This window comes from Oncorhynchus mykiss, chromosome 25 (assembly GCF_057628025.1).
Source record: "Oncorhynchus mykiss isolate SJ-2025 chromosome 25, ASM5762802v1, whole genome shotgun sequence".
NCBI lineage: Eukaryota > Metazoa > Chordata > Actinopteri > Salmoniformes > Salmonidae > Oncorhynchus > Oncorhynchus mykiss.
In genome coordinates this window covers 44,018,248-44,037,137 of record NC_143046.1, presented here as the reverse complement: position 1 = coordinate 44,037,137, position 18,890 = coordinate 44,018,248, and the positions used below count along the sequence as shown (strand labels likewise).

Here is an 18,890-nt window from a genome sequence, read left to right as displayed (position 1 = left end):
TTTAACAAAGCCAATTTGAGAACAAGGCTACGTAAATTCTACCAGCATGTTGATTGTCGTACCTGCTCGAGCAAAACACTGGACCAGTGCTACTCCTAACTTCCGCGATGCATACAAGGCCCTCCCCCGTCCTCTCTTCGGCAAATATGACCATGACAACATCTTGTTGCTCCCCTCCTATAGGCAGAAACTAAAACAGGAAGTGCCTGTGCTTAGGTCTATCCAACACTGGTCTGACCAATCGAATTCCACGCTTCAAGATTGCTTCGATCACGTGGACTGGGATATGTTCCGGGTAGCTTCGGACAATAACATCGTATACGCTGACTCGGTGAGTGAGTTTATTAGGAAGTGCATTGGAGATGTTGTACCCACTGTGACTATAAAAACCTTCCCTAACCAGAAACCGTGCATTGATGGCAACATTCGCGCAACTGAAAGTGCGAACCACAGCATTTAATCATGGCAAAGCGACTGGAAACATGACCAAATACAAACAGTGCATTTATTCTTTCCGCAGGGCAATCAAACAAGCATTGTGTCAGTATAGATAAAGTAGAGTCGCAATTCAACGGCTCAAACACGAGATGTATGTGGCATGGTCTACAGACAATCACGGATTACAAAATTAAAACCAGCTCCGTTGCTCGCGGACATCGTCTTGTTCCCAGACAAATTAAACAACTTCTTTGCCCTCTTTGAGGACAATTCAGTGCCACCGACACGGCCGACGTGAATAAAACATTTAAACGTGTTAACCCTTGCAAGGCTGCTGGCCCAGACGGCATCCCTAGCCGCATCCTCAGAGCATGCACAGACCAGCTGGCTGGTGTGTTTACGGACATATTCAATCAATCCTTATCCCAGTCTGCTGTCTCCACATGCTTCAAGATGGCCACTATTGTTCCTGTTCCCAAGAAAGCTAAGGTAACTGAACTTACTGACTATCGCCCCGTAGCACTCACTCCTGTCATCATGAAGTGCTTTGAGAAACTAGTCAAGGATCATATCACCTCCACCCTACCTGATACCCTAGACCCACTCCAATTTGCTTACCGCCCCTACAGGTCCACAGAAGATGCAATTAACATCACACTGCACACTGCCCTATCCCATCTGGAGAAGATGAATACCTATGTAAGAATGCTGTTCATTGACTCAGCATTCAACACCATAGTACCCTCCAAACTCATCATTAAGCTTGAGACCCTGGGTCTCGACCCCGCCCTGTGCAACTGGGTCCTGGACTGAGGACCCAGTTGCACAGGGTTAATTTAGTTTTCTTCTTTGACTGACTGTCTTTGTCAAGTACATGGTCTGTTTCAATGTGTTCTCCTATTATTCTGCGTCAATGTCCCTCCCTACAGCTGATCAACATCTGCTCCAGCGATGGCCAGCAGGTATACGAGGCAGTCTCTGTGGGCTGTCTGCTAGCCGGGGTCCACTTGTGGGTATCCTTGGTCTGTCCTACACCGCTTACTTCCTGGGACCCACTGCACTGGTTGGATCAGCTTCATCTTCTTCTACTCTACTATGGTAGGAGGTTATCCACATACTAACAAAGGAATGCACACCCTATGAAGGTGCTAATAGGAAAATGTGAACTGATATTGAGAGGACAGTTACACTCACCACTCTCCTCTGACACTGTTTATTTAACTCAGAGGCACCTTAGCTTCATACTTACGTATAACTTATACGTAAACTTACGTACAGTGCCTTGCGAAAGTATTCGGCCCCCTTGAACTTTGCGACCTTTTGCCACATTTCAGGCTTCAAACATAAAGATATAAAACTGTATTTTTTTGTGAAGAATCAACAACAAGTGGGACACAATCATGAAGTGGAACAACATTTATTGGATATTTCAAACTTTTTTAACAAATCAAAAACTGAAATTGGGCGTGCAAAATTATTCAGCCCCCTTAAGTTAATACTTTGTAGCGCCACCTTTTGCTGCGATTACAGCTGTAAGTCGCTTGGGGTATGTCTCTATCAGTTTTGCACATCGAGAGACTGAAATGTTTTCCCTTTCCTCCTTGCAAAACAGCTCGAGCTCAGTGAGGTTGGATGGAGAGCATTTGTGAACAGCAGTTTTCAGTTCTTTCCACAGATTCTCGATTGGATTCAGGTCTGGACTTTGACTTGGCCATTCTAACACCTGGATATGTTTATTTTTGAACCATTCTGATTTTGCTATATGTTTTGGATTGTCTTGTTGGAAGACAAATCTCCGTCCCAGTCTCAGGTCTTTTGCAGACTCCATCAGGGTTTCTTCCAGAATGGTCCTGTATTTGGCTCCATCCATCTTCCCATCAATTTTAACCATCTTCCCTGTCCCTGCTGAAGAAAAGCAGGCCCAAACCATGATGCTGCCACCACCATGTTTGACAGTGGGGATGGTGTGTTCAGCTGTGTTGCTTTTACGCCAAACATAACGTGTTGCATTGTTGCCAAAAAGTTCAATTTTGGTTTCATCTGACCAGAGCACCTTCTTCCACATGTTTGGTGTGTCTCCCAGGTGGCTTGTGGCAAACTTTAAACAACACGTTTTATGGATACATTTAAGAAATGGCTTTCTTGCCACTTCCATAAAGGCCAGATTTGTGCAATATACAACTGATTGATGTCCTATGGACAGAGTCTCCCACCTCAGCTGTAGATCTCTGCAGTTCATCCAGAGTGATCATGGGCCTCTTGGCTGCATCTCTGATCAGTCTTCTCCTTGTATGAGCTGAAAGTTTAGAGGGACGGCCAGGTCTTGGTAGATTTGCAGTGGTCTGATACTCCTTCCATTTCAATATTATCGCTTGCACAGTGCTCCTTGGGATGTTTAAAGCTTGGGAAATATTTTTGTATCCAAATCCGGCTTTAAACTTCTTCACAACAGTATCTCGGACCTGCCTGGTGTGTTCCTTGTTCTTCATGATGCTCTCTGCGCTTTTGACGGACCTCTGAGACTATCACAGTGCAGGTGCATTTATACGGAGACTTGATTACACACAGGTGGATTGTATTTATCATCATTAGTCATTTAGGTCAACATTGGATCATTCAGAGATCCTCACTGAACTTCTGGAGAGAGTTTGCTGCACTGAAAGTAAAGGGGCTGAATAATTTTGCACGCCCAATTTTTCAGTTTTTGATTTGTTAAAAAAGTTTGAAATATCCAATAAATGTCGTTCCACTTCATGATTGTGTCCCACTTGTTGTTGATTCTTCACAAAAAAATACAGTTTTATATCTATGTTTGAAGCCTGAAATGTGGCAAAAGGTCGCAAAGTTCAAGGGGGCCGAATACTTTCACAAGGCACTGTATTAGGTTTAGTGACTGAAAATATTGTCCACTGAAAAGATAAACACCATTATTTTGCCAGCAGTTACCCCAGAAATGTTACTTGGAGCATGATTACTCTGAAATTCTCACTCTCAGCACTTAGTAATTCTTGAATTGTCTTTCCTGTTTATGGTATTAGTCATAAACTTATTTTCCAATAACTGTAAAAACTAAAGTGAAAGTATTTCACTTCAGACTGTTATTCTTTACAACACAACCTGTTTGTTCCCCTTAACTTTCCAAAACTCCTCCCCCAAAACTCTCCTCCTGCCTTCCTGCCAATCTCCTGTTGACTTTGGTGTTGTCCCTCATGAGCTTCAGTCTGAAGACTGCCTAAAGACGGCCTGTTGGGGACCTTTGTATTGATGTGGAAGCTGTTTATAGTCTGTTCCCTGCAGTAACCCTGCCAAACAGCTGACTCCCATGGGGCTCTGGTCAAAAGTAGTGCACTAGGGAATAGGGTGCTATTTGGGATATAGACTGTCTGCTTTCATTTCCCCCAACTGTCACTCAAATTTTCCTCTGTTCCTTCTTCTCTCCATCCATGAAAGATGCTGGCGTCGCATCTCACAGCGTATTTCCGTAAGAAGTGTGTGGTAGTGACTGACCGGCGCTTGAGGCTCATGAATGGGATCCTAGTCTGTATCAAGTTAATCAAGATGTACTGCTGGGAAAACGCTTTCACTCAGAACATCCACAGTGAGTGACTGGTTGCACACGCACACACAGCTTGTATTTCATTTCTTTTTTGGTCAGGTCACTTGGTCAGGAAAAACAGAAGGCCCGAGTCATCACGTTTATGGCACAGGGCCTGTGACTCAGCAAAAATCATAATAAGTGACTCACTTCCTGTTTTGCATCTGGATTAAGGTAATTATTTCCAACTGAGAATGTGCCTCTTCTTCTATTTGTACCTCCTTAATTTGACTAATATTGACATTTTCCTCTCGGTTAGGCCAATTCAATTCCAGTCAGTCCAATAAATTCAATCCATTACCTGAAACACATTAGTTTCATTAAATCCTCCAATCATCAAATCAAATTAGACTCATCCCCGCAATTGATCCGAAAACTCCGTTCCCATTAGATTCCATTGGCTTAGATTCCCTCCCTGTTCTCCAGCATTACGCAAGCCCTGAATTAATCCCTGCGCCCCAAGGTTAATTAAAAAAGTGTTTAAAGCTCTTTGATACCTAAAGACCTGCAGAGGGTTGTTCCACTTAGAGGAGATTGAAGAATTAGAGGGGGCCATTTCTCACGAGGCTCTTCCTTACATTGTTGATAAGAAGTGTTTGGTGCTTTTAAACATGATTGTAATTATACAGGTGGGACTCATCCTCATATCAGTCGACCGTTTGGATGATGATGATAATAATCATACCTATTATTATGATAATTAATTGGACGTTCATCTTAAGAGACATCAGTTGTTTAATATCAAGAGTTGTGATATCATTATCTTCATTAGTTATTGTTCATTGACATCCATATTACACCTGCTGATAAAAAATAGACGGCAGGTAGCCTAGTGGTTAGAGCATTGGGCCAGTAAGAGGAAGGTTGCTGGATTGAATCCCTGAGCTGACAAGGTAAAAAAAAGGACAAATCTGTCATTCTGCCCCCTGAGCAAGGCTGTTAACCCACTGTTCTCTGGGCGCCGAAGACATGGATGTCGATTAAGGCACCCCCCCCCATTTGAGATTCTTCAAATAGCTACCCTTTGCCTTGATGGCAGCTTTGCATACTCTTGGCATTCTCTCAACCAGCTTCATGAGGTAGTCACCTGGAAGGCATTTCAGTTAACAGGTGTGCCTTCCCAAAAGTTAATTTGTAGAATTTATTTCATCCTTAATGCGTTTGAGCAAATTAGTTGTGTTGTGACAAAGTGGGGGAGGTATACAGAAGATAGCTCTATTTGGTAAAAAACTAAGTCCATATTATGGCAAGTCATTACTAGTCATTACTTTAAGACATGAAGGTCAGTCAATATGGAACATATTGAGAACTTTGAAAGTTTCTTCAAGTGCAGTCGCAAAAACCATTAAGCGCTATGATGAAACTGGCACTCATGAGGACCGCCACAGGAATGGAAGACCCAGAGTTACCTTTGCTGCAGAGGATAAGTTCATTAGAGTAACCAGTCTCAGAAATTGCAGCCCAAATAAATGCTTCACAGAGTTCAAGTAACAGACACATCTCAACATCAACTGTTCAGAGGAGACTGCGTGAATCAGGCCTTCATGGTCAAATTGCTGCAAAGAGACCACTACTAAAGGACACAAATAATAATAAGAGACTTGCCTGGGCCAAGAAACACAAGCAATAGACATTTGACAGGTGGATGAGTCCCCCCAAAAATGTTGTTGCTCTAACTGCCGTGTCTTTGTGAGACGCAGGATAGGTGAACGGATGATCTCCACATGTGCGGTTCCCACTGTGAAGCATGGAGGAGGAGGTGGGATGGTGTGGGGGTTCTTTGCTGGTGCCACTGTCTGATTTATTTAGAATTAATGGCACACATAACCAGCATGGCTACCACAGCATTCTGCAGCGACACGCCATCCCATCTGATTTGCACTTAGTCCCACTATCATTTGTTGTGTAAGGGCTATTTGACCAAGAAGGAGAGTGATGGAGTGCTGCATCAGATGACCTGTCCTCCACAATCACCCGGCCTTAACCCAATCGAGATGGTTTGGGATGAGTTGGACCGCAGAGTGAAGGAAAATCAGCCAACAAGTGCTCAGCATATGTGGGAACTCCTTCAAGACTGTTTGAAAAGCATTCCAGGTGACGCTGGTTGAGAGCCAAGGGTGTGCAAAGCAGTCAAGGCAAAGGGTGGCTACTTTGAAGAGCTTGTTTAACACTTTTTTTGGTTACTACATGATTCCATATGTGTTATTTCATAGTTTTGATGTCTTCACTATTATTCTGCAATGTAGAAAATACTAAAAATAAAGAAAAACCCTTGAATGAGTAGGTGTTCAAACTTTTGACAAGGTACTGTACATTTGGGAGATGTACACATACATGAACACAAGGAGGGCAAGACGGGCACTTGACTGGGACAGCTGCCAATGGCCCACAATTTTAAAAGTACATTTTATACCATTTATGGCCGCGAGGCCCAACATGTCTCTTTTATTTCTATCCATGTCTGTAAGTGTGTCTCTAATGTTGTTTGAGGATGAATACAAAATGTACAGTGTCAGACTAAGTTCCTGAAAGACTCTAGTGGTAATACAAGATGAGCTCTCACTGTCTTCTCTCTCTGTCTCTGTCTCTGTCTCTGTGTTCAGAGGAGAGGGGGATATTGGAGAGGGCTGGTTATGTTCAGAGCCTCACAGTGGGCGTGGCTCCCATATTCGTGGTGATTTCCAGTGTCTGCACATTCACTCTACACATGGCCTTGGGTTATGACCTCACTGCAGCCCAGGTAAGCACCTCTGTCAATAGCTTTTAAAGAATTAAGTGCTTTTTCAGGAACTGAGTGCTCTTTTCATTGCTTTGAATAGCTACCGGTAGCTTTTGTTGATGTTTGTATAAAATTCGTAGAAGCTTTTAAAGAGGTGGAATTTCACTAAATGAACTATGCTGGACCCCTCCTCCCTCTGCTCCTTTCAGGCCTTCACTGTTGTCGCAGTCTTCAACTCAATGACCTTTGCCCTCAAGGTCACGCTCTTGGCTGTACAAGCTTTATCAAGGGTTCTGTGGCAGTCAACCGATTTCGGGTAGAAACAAGACAGACGAGATTGTTGTACAAAAATTGGGAATGATTGTGGCACGAAGTCAGCTAGCGTTCAGTCAGCAAGGACTGTTGTCAGCACTTCAAAATGGACATATTAATTAATCAGCTCCTCATGCAAATTTTCAATGTCCATCTTATCATATCTGTGTCAACAGAGACTCTTTTTGATGGAGGACCGAGAGGTTGTGATGGCCAAAACGGACAGCCCTATGAATTCAGTGGAGTTCCGTGATGCCACGTTGGCTTGGGAGAAGGCCAAAGCTCCCACCAAAGCCATCACTGTCCACAAGAAGAAAAGAGGCGGGATGCGACGTGTACTGCGCAAGGAGAAACTGAGCCTGTATATCATTGCAGAGAAGGTCAAGGGGAACAACGAGAGTCCCAACGGACAAAAGCTCCTCACCCACATGGAACAGGAGAGCCCCCAGAGCACCATCTCCTCCACCCAGAGCTCGACCACCCGCCCGCCGCTGCACAAGACCCGGCATCGAATCGATCTGTGCGTCAAGAAGGTAAACGGCTCATTTACAAATATACACATGCACAAACACACTCTAAAGCATTAAGTCACTGGCACTGGACAGAAAAATGGATTTAGCCTGCAGGCACTTTCAAATATAGTAGTTCAACTCATGGAAAAAAGAGAGCGGCTGAAAGAGTAGACAATTATAGGGAGTCAAGGCTGTACCACAACTTTGCACTTCTTTCCTTTTAAATTGACTGAGTGCATTTCAATACAAATCCATAATATTACATCACTGGTATCATTCTAATCTGCAGGGGACGCTGGTAGGAATCTGTGGAGGTGTGGGGAGTGGAAAGAGCTTCTGTCTGCTCTACTGGGACAGGTGAGGATCTAGATCATTGGCCTTCAAATATCACCATCTTACTGGGGGATTCCCCTACAAACCAGACAGGAAAATAACCTCACACTCAAAGTCAACAAAACTAAGGAGATGATTGTGGACTTCAGGAAACAGCAGAGGGAACACCCCCCTATCCACATCGATGGAACAGTAGCGGAGAGGGTAGTAAGTTAAGTTCCTCGGCGTACACATCACAGACAAACTGAATTGGTCCACCCACACAGACAGCATCGTGAAGAAGGCGCAGCAGCGCCTCTTCAACCTCAGGAGGCTGAAGAAATTCGGCTTGTCACCTAAAGCACTCACAAACTTCTACAGATGCACAATCAAGAGTATCCTGTCGGGCTGTATCACCGCCTGGTACGGCAACTGCTCCGCCCACAACCGTAAGGCTCTCCAGAGGGTAGTGAGGTCTACACAACGCATCACCGGGGGCAAACTACCTGCCCTCCAGGACACCTACACCACCCGATGTCACAGGAAGGCCATAAAGATCATCAAGGACAACAACCACCCGAGCCACTGCCTGTTCACCCCGCTATCATCCAGAAGGCGAGGTCAGTACAGGTGCATCACAGCTGGGACCGAGAGACTGAAAAACAGCTTCTATCTCAAGGCCATCAGACTGTTAAACAGCCACCACTAACATTGAGTGGCTGCTGCCAACACACTGACTCAACTCCAGCCACTTTAATAATGGGAATTGATGGGAAATGATGTAAAATATATCACTAGCCACTTTAAAAAATGCTATCTAATATAATGTTACATACCCTACATTATTAATCTCATATGTATACGTGTATACTGTACTCTATATCATCTACTGCATCTTTATGTAATACATGTATCACTAGCCACTTTAACTATGCCACTGTTTACATACTAATCTCATATGTATATACTGCACTCAATACCATCTACTGTATCTTGCCTATGCCGCTCTGTGCCATCACTCATTCATATATCTTTATGTACATATTCTTTATCCCCTTACACTTGTGTCTATAAGGTAGTAGTTTTGGAATTGTTAGCTAGATTACTTGTTGGTTATTACTGCATTGTCGGAACTAGAAGCACAAGCATTTCGCTACACTCGCATTAACATCTGCTAACCATGTGTATGTGACAAATAAAATTTGATTAGATTTTTTGAAAGCATTTGAGGTGTGTTTGACTAAGCCTGAAATTGGCACTTTTGGGACTATTCCATTGGTTCCATTGTACTGGGAAAAGGAAGTCAAACGCTGCTCAAGTATTTCCCTGAAAGTATTTGACTTTTGGCCCAGGTCAGCTTTACCTCTAGTATGTATTAACATGTCTTATCCCTGGTGTTAAACAGATGACCCTGCTGGAGGGCAACGTGGCAGCCAGTGGTGGCATTGCGTATGTCGCTCAACAGGCCTGGATCTTCAACGACTCACTGAGAGAGAACGTCCTGTTTGGAAAAGGATATGATGAAGACAAGTAAGATTGATTGATTTTGCGTATATAAAATCAACAGCTAATTGTCTGTAGTCCATGACAAACCACATTTGGATGTCATAGTTTGATAGTTTCACATTGACAAGGGCCAAAGACATTTCGAACTCATGGCTTACTCATTTCTCTCGACAATGACTGTTTCCCTCTCATGTTAACTCATGTCCTTGGCAGTGTTTCCTTATTAGGTATAATTCTGTGCTCGATGCCTGCTGCCTGATCCCTGATCTGACAGAGCTGCCCTATGGGGATATGACTGAGGTAATAGAGGTCTGATACATACATCTCTCTGTTGGATATCCTCTCAATGTGAACTATGGCCACACTGTACAATGCATAGACCTTACCAAAGTAGCAGAAAGTGGAATAACTATGTACAAGGCTAGTAAGTAGTACATGCGTTTATAGATGGAATGTTTTGGGGTGCACTGTAGTATTTTATGAGAAAACACAAGTGTTTATGTAACTATCTTTATGTCCTCATCTGTTCTGGCCTATGATGCCCATGTATTGAGAAATAATCCTTGATACATTTTGTCAACATTGTCTCAATGTTCTCACTCTAGATCGGGGAGAGTGGTGCCAACCTGTGGCGGGCAGCACCAGCGGGTAAGCCCAGCACGTGCCCTGTACAGCGAGCGAACCATTCTACTCCTAGATGATCCTCTCAGTGCTGTGGACACCCACGTGGGCTCTCAGCTCTTCCACAACGACATCCGCACAGTGTCCAAGGGCAAGACCATCTTTGTCACACAGCAGCTTCAGGTAAAATGAGCTACGGATCATCTGAATGATGTGAGATTCAGAATGATTTGCAGCAAATAAGTGACTTGTGTAATATGGCGACGTCATCTGACATGGTTTTATTCCTGCATAATGCATTAATGATCTGAATGGGCTTTCATAGCTAGTCTCTTTTGTATATCTTTGGGATGCTTAGTCTGAAAGGACTACTACTGAAAGGAAATGAGAAAAACCCTATCTAGACTTTGCTTTCTCCTCTATACAGTGGGGCAAAAAAGTATTTAGTCAGCCACCAATTGTGCAAGTTCTCCCACTTAAAAATATGAGAGAGGCCTGTAATTTTCATCATAGGTACACTTGAACTATGACAGACAAAATGAGAAAAATCACATTTTAGGATTTTTAATGAATTTATTTGCAAATTATGGTGGAAAATAAGTATTTGGTCAATAACAAAAGTTTATCTCAATACTTTGTTATATACCCTTTGTTGGCAATGACAGAGGTCAAACGTTTTCTGTAAGTCTTTACAAGGTTTTCACACACTGTTGCTGGTATTTTGGCCCATTCCTCCATGCAGATCTCCTCTAGAGCAGTGATGTTTTGGGGCTGTTGCTGTGCAACAGACTTTCAACTCCCTCCAAAGATTTTCTATAGGTTTGAGACCTGGAGACTGGCTAGGCCACTCCAGGACCTTGAAATGCTTCTTACGAAGCCACTCCTTCGTTGCCCGGGCGGTGTGTTTGGGATCATTGTCATGCTGAAAGACCCAGCCACGTTTCATCTTCAATGCCCTTGCTGATGGAAGGAGGTTTTCACTCAAATTCTCACGATACATGGCCCCATTCATTCTTTCCCTTACACGGATCAGTCGTCCTGGTCCCTTTGCAGAAAAACAGCCCCAAAGCATGATGTTTCCACCCCCATGCTTCACAGTAGGTATGGTGTTCTTTGGATACAACTCAGCATTCTTTGTCCTCCAAACACGACGAGTTGAGTTTTTACCAAAAAGTTATATTTTGGTGTCATCTGACCATACGACATTCTCCCAATCTTCTTCTGGATCATCCAAATGCTCTCTAGCAAACTTCAGACGGGCCTGGAAATGTACTGGCTTAAGCAGGGGGACACGTCTGGCACTGCAGGATTTGAGTCCCTGGCGGCGTAGTGTGTTACTGATGGTAGGCTTTGTTACTTTGGTCCCAACTCTCTGCAGGTCATTCACTAGGTCCCCCCGTGTGGTTCTGGGATTTTTGCTCACCGTTCTTGTGATCATTTTGACTCCACGGGGTGAGATCTTGCCCCAGATCGAGGGAGATTATCAGTGGTCTTGTATGTCTTCCATTTCCTAATAATTGCTCCCACAGTTGATTTCTTCAAACCAAGCTGCCTACCTATTGCAGATTCAGTCTTCCCAGCCTGGTGCAGGTCTACAATTTTGTTTCTGGTGTCCTTTGACAGCTCTTTGGTCTTGGCCATAGTGGAGTTTGGAGTGGGACTGTTTGAGGTTGTGGACAGTTGTCTTTTATACTGATAACAAGTTCAAACAGGTGCCATTAATACAGGTAACGAGTGCAGGACAGAGGAGCCTCTTAAAGAAGTTGTTACAGGTCTGTGAGAGCCAGAAATATTGCTTGTTTGTAGGCGACCAAATACTTATTTTCCACCATAATTTGCAAATAAATTCATAAAAAATCCTACAATGTGATTTTCTGGATTTTTTTTTTCTCATTTTGTCATAGTTGAAGTGTTCCTATGATGAAAATTACAGGCCTCATCGTTTTAAGGGTGAGAACTTGCACAATTGGTGGCTGACTAAATACATTTTTGCCCCACTGTATACAGTAGCTCAGTGATCATTGTGCAACTTGAGCTTTCACACAAATCTCTCATTGACATGTATGTATTTTGGCTAAGTTAAGGATCACAAGAATTTGGCCTGAATAGAGAAAGCTGAGGAAAAGGAGCCATATAGAAATATAGAGGAACATACTATATCCCAGGATTCTGCAACAGGAGAATCACATATATCACTGGTGTTGACACTCTCTCAGTACCTGGCAGAGTGTGACGACGTGATTCTGATGAAGGAAGGGCAGATTGCAGAGCATGGCACCCACAACCAGCTCATGGGAAGAGACAGTGACTACGCCACCCCTTAAACAGTGTACAGCAGAAGGTAATGCCAACCACACGGCGCACGTCCAACTAGCCTGGTCACATATCTGTTTGTGCTGTTTTACTAACAGATCTATGACTAGGCAAGACAGCACAAACTGATCTGGGACCAGGCTAGTCCAGCTCCAGCTCTCCTTTATGTAAAAACACCTTTCATCCCTCTTTACACAATGACATCATACATCCATCCTGCATAATTCATGAGACAGGAGAAGCCAAGCGGGTGGCTGGGAAATGTTAGCGTATACAAGGACTTCATTATTTATGCGTGCATTGATTTACCGGTGTCGCACCGCTAAAGACCCTGTCACCGATGTCTGTTTTAAATTACTCACTGGCCATTGTTATGGCTTCGCCAGGATTTGTGGGGTCTTATGCTGTAGCTCTCTCTGGCTTTTTTCCCGAGAACCTGGTGAAAAATAACCTGAAAAATAAGGAGAAGGGGGGGAGGAAAAGGTTGAGTCCACCACAATTGTCGCTAAAGTCGCCAGACCTACGATGGAGAAACAGAAAGGTGAGACTCGACCGCTATGGATAGAATGTGTTAAAGTGTTCCCTCAAACAGTTTTGGGGCTTGAAATAAGGAAATGACTCACATGGGTCTTTTTTTTTTTATTCCTTTCTTTATTCTTCCCTCCTTCCCGCCTTTCTTTCCTGCTCTTTACTCTCCAGACCAGCTCATGAAAGCGGAGGAGAAGGGCTCTGACGCCGTGGTCTGGGATGTGTACAAGGCCTTCATCAAAGCAGCTGGAGGCCCTTGTGCCTTCATCATCAACCTCTTCCTCTTCACCACCGGCTACATCGCCTTCAGTAACTGGTGGCTGAGCTACTGGATCCGCCAGGGCAGCGGGGTGATTTATTATATTATTTGCACTTGATCCAAATGATCATCCACTGGATTTAAATGATGATCCACTCGATCAAAATGATGGCCTTACACACAGACACACAATTAGGGTCAGATTACCATACCCCCAATCCTTATTAGAAACATTAGAATGAAAAAAAGGTGGCAAAGGGCAACTTCTGCCTACCTTGAGAGGGATGTCTCAGTACACTGTAGAGGCTATGTCTACCACAAGAAAAACGACTTCTGCGCATCACTGAGTTGTATTGGGGAAAGTGAGAGCATTAATCTTAACACGAGTAATTAAAAAAGAAACGCGGTAAACATAATTAAAACAAGGGACGAGCCACCGAAAAACAGTTGTGCTGCAAAGCTGTCGTCCATGTCAGATTTGAAGAATGCGTTTGGAATAGCGACATCATTCGAATGGCTGCTTCTTTCATGTATTCTATCTTGGACTCAGTACTGTTTTATTTATCTCATTCATTAGATATAAATTCAGTTTTTTCCGAGGCGGCCCTGTGTGTGTTTCCTTCATGGGGATTTGTTACTCTCATCTGCTCTCAGAACACATCATTAATCCTGGAGAACAAAACCAATGAAACGGTGGCAGCTTTGGCAAACGATAGCATGAGGCTCAACCCTCATGTTCAATACTACTCAAGAGTTTATGTGCTGACCATGGGAGCCGCTCTCTTCCTGAAGACAATGAGGGGGCTAGTGTTTGTCAAGGTCAAGCTCAAATGTCTTTTAGAGTGGTTCTTGTGGATTGTTCTTGTGGATTGTTCTCCCATCTCGATGTCCTGACCATTCATTGGCATGTCAAAGGAGAGTGCATCACTGGGTGCTTCCCAAATGGCACCCTATTCCCTGTATGGTGCACTACTTTTGACGAGCTCATAGGGTACCATTTGGAACGTTATCAGGTTTTCATTGATTAACACTCAGGCCCTTTCAAAGGAAAGCGGTGCAAAGTGGTTGTGGTAGAACCTTGACTCCCTCTAATTGTCTTATTCTTTCAGCCGTTTTCATGAGTTGCTCTACTATAATTTGTGTGTGCATGCCTCTGTGTGTGTGTGCATGCCTCTGTGTGTGTGTGTGCATGCCTCTGTGTGTGTGTGCATGCCTCTGTGTGTGTGTGTGCATGCCTCTGTGTGTGTGTGTGCATGCCTCTGTGTGTGTGTGTGCATGCCTCTGTGTGTGTGTGTGCATGCCTCTGTGTGTGTGTGTGCATGCCTCTGTGTGTGTGTGTGCATGCCTCTGTGTGTGTGTGTGTGTGTGCATGCCTCTGTGTGCGTGTGCATGCCTCTGTGTGCGTGTGCATGCCTCTGTGTGCGTGTGCATGCCTCTGTGTGCGTGTGCATGCCTCTGTGTGCGTGTGCATGCCTCTGTGTGCGTGTGCATGCCTCTGTGTGCGTGTGCATGCCTCTGTGTGCGTGTGCATGCCTCTGTGTGCACATTCGTGCCTCTGTGTCTGCGCGTTCATGCCTCTGTGTGTGCGCGTGCGTGCCTCTGTGTGCGCGTGCGTGCCTGTGTGTGTGTGTGTGTGCTCCTCTGTGTTTCCCAGTCCATTTGGATATATGTCCCCTTTCCTTTGCTAAACTTTTCTGACAGCCCATTACAGTGGTCATGTCCCCACGTAATTGTGTGCCACTAACTTTCCAAAGATGGCTAATTTTTTTTTTTTACCCCTAGCTGTGACGTGAATGTGTGGGTGTTGGATATTCCATTAATAGATTTACTGTGTTTTCTCCTGCCAAAAGTAATTTCTGTACAATTGGCCAGACGTTTTTCATTGTTAACTTAGACATACGGTCATAACCTTTCTGTGTCAGCCTGCCAGACATTCATTTATGTATGAGTCGTTGACAGATGGGCTGACACAAACATTCCACTTGCTTAACAGCACAGTGACCAGGCCTGGCGCCAGGGGGCAGTTGAAATTGACAATGGGGAAACATTTTCCAGGGTTCTTGCATTTGAATTAAATTGTGCTTATATCGTGCTTTACCACAATAAACATAAAGTTCAAAAAATATATATTTTATTTCACCTTTTGTTTAATCAGGTAGTTGAGAACAAGTTCTTGTTTACAATTACGACCTGACCAAGATAAAGCAAAGCAATTCGACACATACAACAACACAGAGTTACACATGGAGTAAAACAAACATACAGTCAATAATACAGTAGAGAAATAAGTCTATACGATGTGAGCAAATGAGGTGAGATAAGGGAGGTAAAGGCAAAAAAGGCCATGGTGTTGAAGTGAATACAATATAGCAAGTAAAACACTGGAATGCTAGATTTGCAGTGGAAGAATGTGCAAAGTAGAAATAAAAATAATGGGGTGCAAAGGAGCTAAATAAATAAATCAAATAAATACAATAGGGAAAGAGGTAGTTGTTTGGGCTAAATTATAGATGGGCAATGCATAGGTGCAGTAATCTGTAAACTGCTCTGACAGCTGGTGCTTAAAGCTAGTGAGGGAGATAAGTGTTTCCAGTTTCAGAGATTTTTATAGTTCGTTCCAGTCATTGGCAGCAGAGAACTGGAAGGAGAGGCGGCCAATGGAAGAATTGGTTTTGGGGGTGACCCGGGAGATATACCTGCTGGAGTGCATGCTACAGGTGGGTGCTGCTATGGTGACCAGTGAGCTGAGATAAGGGGGGACTTCACCTAGCAGGGTCTTGTAGATGACCTGGAGTCAGTGGGTTTGGCGACGAGTATGAAGTAAGGGCCAGCCAACGAGAACGTACAGGTCGCAGTGGTGGGTAATATATGGTGCTTTGGTGACAAAAGAGATGGCACTGTGATAGACTGCATCCCATTTATTGAGTAGGGTATTGGAGGCTATTTTATAAATTACATCGCCAAAGTCGAGGATCGGTAGGATGGTCAGTTTTACGAGGGTATGTTTGGCAGCATGAGTGAAGGATGCTTTGTTATGAAATAGGAAGCCAATTTTAGATTTAACTTTGGATTGGAGATGTTTGATGTGAGTCTGGAAGGAGAGTTTACTGTCTAACCAGACACCTAGGTATTTGTAGTTGTCCACGTATTCTACGTCAGAACCGTCCAGAGTAGTGATGCTGGACGGGCGGGCAGGTGCAGGTAGCGATCGGTTGAAGAGCATGCATTTAGTTTTACTTGAATTTAATAGCAGTTGGAGGCCACGGAAGGAGAGTTGTATGGCATTGAAGATCGTCTAGAGGGTTGTTAACAGTGTCCAAAGAAGGGCCAGAAGTATACAGAATAGTGTCGTCTGCGTAGAGGTGGATCAGACTCACCAGCAGCAAGAGTGACATCATTGATGTATACAGAGAAAAAGAGTCGGCCCGGACAACAGGCCCTCCGATTTGACACACTGAACTCCATCCAAAAAGTAGTTGGTGAACCAGGCGAGGCAGTCATTTGAGAAACCAAGGCTGAGTCTACCGATAAGAATGCGGTGTCGAAAGCCTTGGCCAGGTTGATGAAGACTGCTGCACAGCCATCGTCATAACTGCACGATGGCGGTTATGATTTCGTTTAGGACCTTGAGCGTGGCTGAGGTGCACCCATGACCAGCTAGTAAACCAGATTACATAGCGGAGAAGGTACGGTGGGATTCGAAATGGTCGGTGATCTGTTTGTTAATTTGGCTTTCGAAGACTTTAGAAATGCAGGGTAGGATAGATATAGGTCTGTAACAGTTAGGGTCTTGAGTGTCTCCCCCTTTGAAGAGGGGGATGACCGCGGTAGCTTTCCAATCTTTAGGGATCTCAGACGATACGAAAGAGGTTGAACAGGCTAGTGATAGGGGTTGCAACAATTGCGGCGGATAATTTTAGAGGGTCCAGATTGTCTAGCCCAGCTGATTTGTAGGGGTCCAGATTTTGCAGCTCAGATTAATTTGAAGAAAGAAATGTAAATCATGGTCGTTGTGGATGTTGTTTCAAAGTGTAACACAACAAAATGGACAGCATTTTCTAAGGTGATGATTATTTCAAAATACACATATGCATAGTGGAGTTTATGTATACGCATAGGTGTATGATTGTGCCTATACAATACATAGCCTACCGCATATTGTGAGACAAAACCGCGACTCGTCAGTGAAGAGCACTTTTTGCCAGTCCTGTCTGGTCCAGCGACAGTGAGTTTGTGCCCATAGGCGACATTGTTGCCTTACAACAGGCCTACAAGCCCTCAGTCCAGCCTCTCTCATCCTATTGCGGACAGTTTGAGCACTGATGGAGGGATTGTGCGTTCCTGGTGTAACTCGGGGAGTTGTTGTTGCCATCCTGTATCTGTCCCGCAGGTGTGATGTTCGGAGGTACCGATCCTCCATCTTACACGTGGTCTGCCACTGTGAGGACGATCAGCTGTCCGTCCTGTCTCTCTGTATTGCTGTCTTTGGGGTCTCACAGTACGTCTCACAGTTGCCACATCTGCAGTCCTCATGCCTCCTTGCAGCATGCCTAAGGCACGTTCACACAGATGAGCAGGGACCCTGGGCATCTTTCTGTTTGTGCTTTTCATAGTCAGTAGAAAGGAGAAAGGCCTCTTTAGTGTCCTAAGTTTTCATAACTGTGACCTTAATTGCCTACCATCTGTAAGCTGTTAGTGTCTTAACGTGTTCATAAATTGTTTATGGTTCATTGAACAAGCATGGGAAACAGTGTTTACACCCTCTACAATGAAGATCTGTGAAGTTATTTGGATTTTTACGAATTATCTTTGAAAGACAGGGTCCTGAAAAAGGGTTTATTAGTGAGTGAAGACTCGATTAAATTGAGAATAGTCTGATGAGTGAACATTTGATCAATTGATAAGCGAACAGCTGTGCAGCCAGAAGCAATAATTTTTTTGCCACTTTCTCAAATCAATAGCCTATAGCCGCATCGTGCAGCCCTTATATGTTTTGGTCTCTAAGACATTGAGGTTCGTATCATTCACAACTAAAGTTGCCAAATAACTCAATCTAGTGTATACTACTTTTTTCAAACTATCACTTTTACGCTCAACATAGGCGTTTCATATGCGCACTCTCTCCGGAATAGGAAAAATATTCTTTCTGTTTTATTCAGCGAAGTTCAATCATATTATTCTTACTATAAAATCATATAATATAAAATGCAATGGGACTTAGAAGTATATCTTGTCAGCTAAATGAACACATCTACAGCCTATGGCATGGAGAATAGCCATCCATGTAGGCCAACTAATATTCTGTTTTTCTAAAATATATTTTTTTCATATCCTAATGTTTCTTTAGACCTGACTAAAATAAATAATAGATTTATTGTGACGTTAATTGCAGTCAATTACCGTGAGACTCGGCAGTCTTGTGTATGACAATAACTGGCTGAGAAAATGTCATGACTGCCACAGCTCTACGCTATATCACAATAAGTTCAAATTCCTAGAACATTGAGTGTACCTCTATCGGTACCATGGACGGTGCCCTACACACTAAAGCAATGCCATTGAAAACCTGTAGGCCTATAGACTGGCTAAGGATGTCATTTTGCCATCCCATACCCTAGGTTTTTGCTGAAATTATGCCACCAAGATTTGGATAAAAAACAACCAGCTCGATTTTCTTCCCTTTTCAAAAGAGTTTCAGCCTCCTTGATGCTCTGTGGGACTTCCTGGGTAATCGATCATAACGTTCTCCCTGAAATCTTCTTGTAAAATCCCCCT

General features: G+C 43.8%; 1 pseudogene across 1 annotated transcript in view; it reads left to right on the top strand.

Annotated features, from left to right (window-relative positions):
• Positions 1-15,396, top strand: part of LOC110504166 (ATP-binding cassette sub-family C member 5-like) — a 37,798-nt pseudogene extending 22,402 nt beyond the window's left edge. Inside the window, exons 6-16 of the transcript XR_016491546.1 lie at positions 1,368-1,536; positions 3,736-3,778; positions 3,889-4,036; positions 6,637-6,773; positions 6,962-7,068; positions 7,192-7,597; positions 7,866-7,933; positions 9,294-9,418; positions 9,622-9,694; positions 10,000-10,198; positions 12,232-15,396. The product of XR_016491546.1 is annotated as an ATP-binding cassette sub-family C member 5-like (transcript). The remainder of the gene's footprint in view (positions 1-1,367; positions 1,537-3,735; positions 3,779-3,888; positions 4,037-6,636; positions 6,774-6,961; positions 7,069-7,191; positions 7,598-7,865; positions 7,934-9,293; positions 9,419-9,621; positions 9,695-9,999; positions 10,199-12,231) is intronic.
• Positions 15,397-18,890: the final 3,494 nt, after the last annotated feature.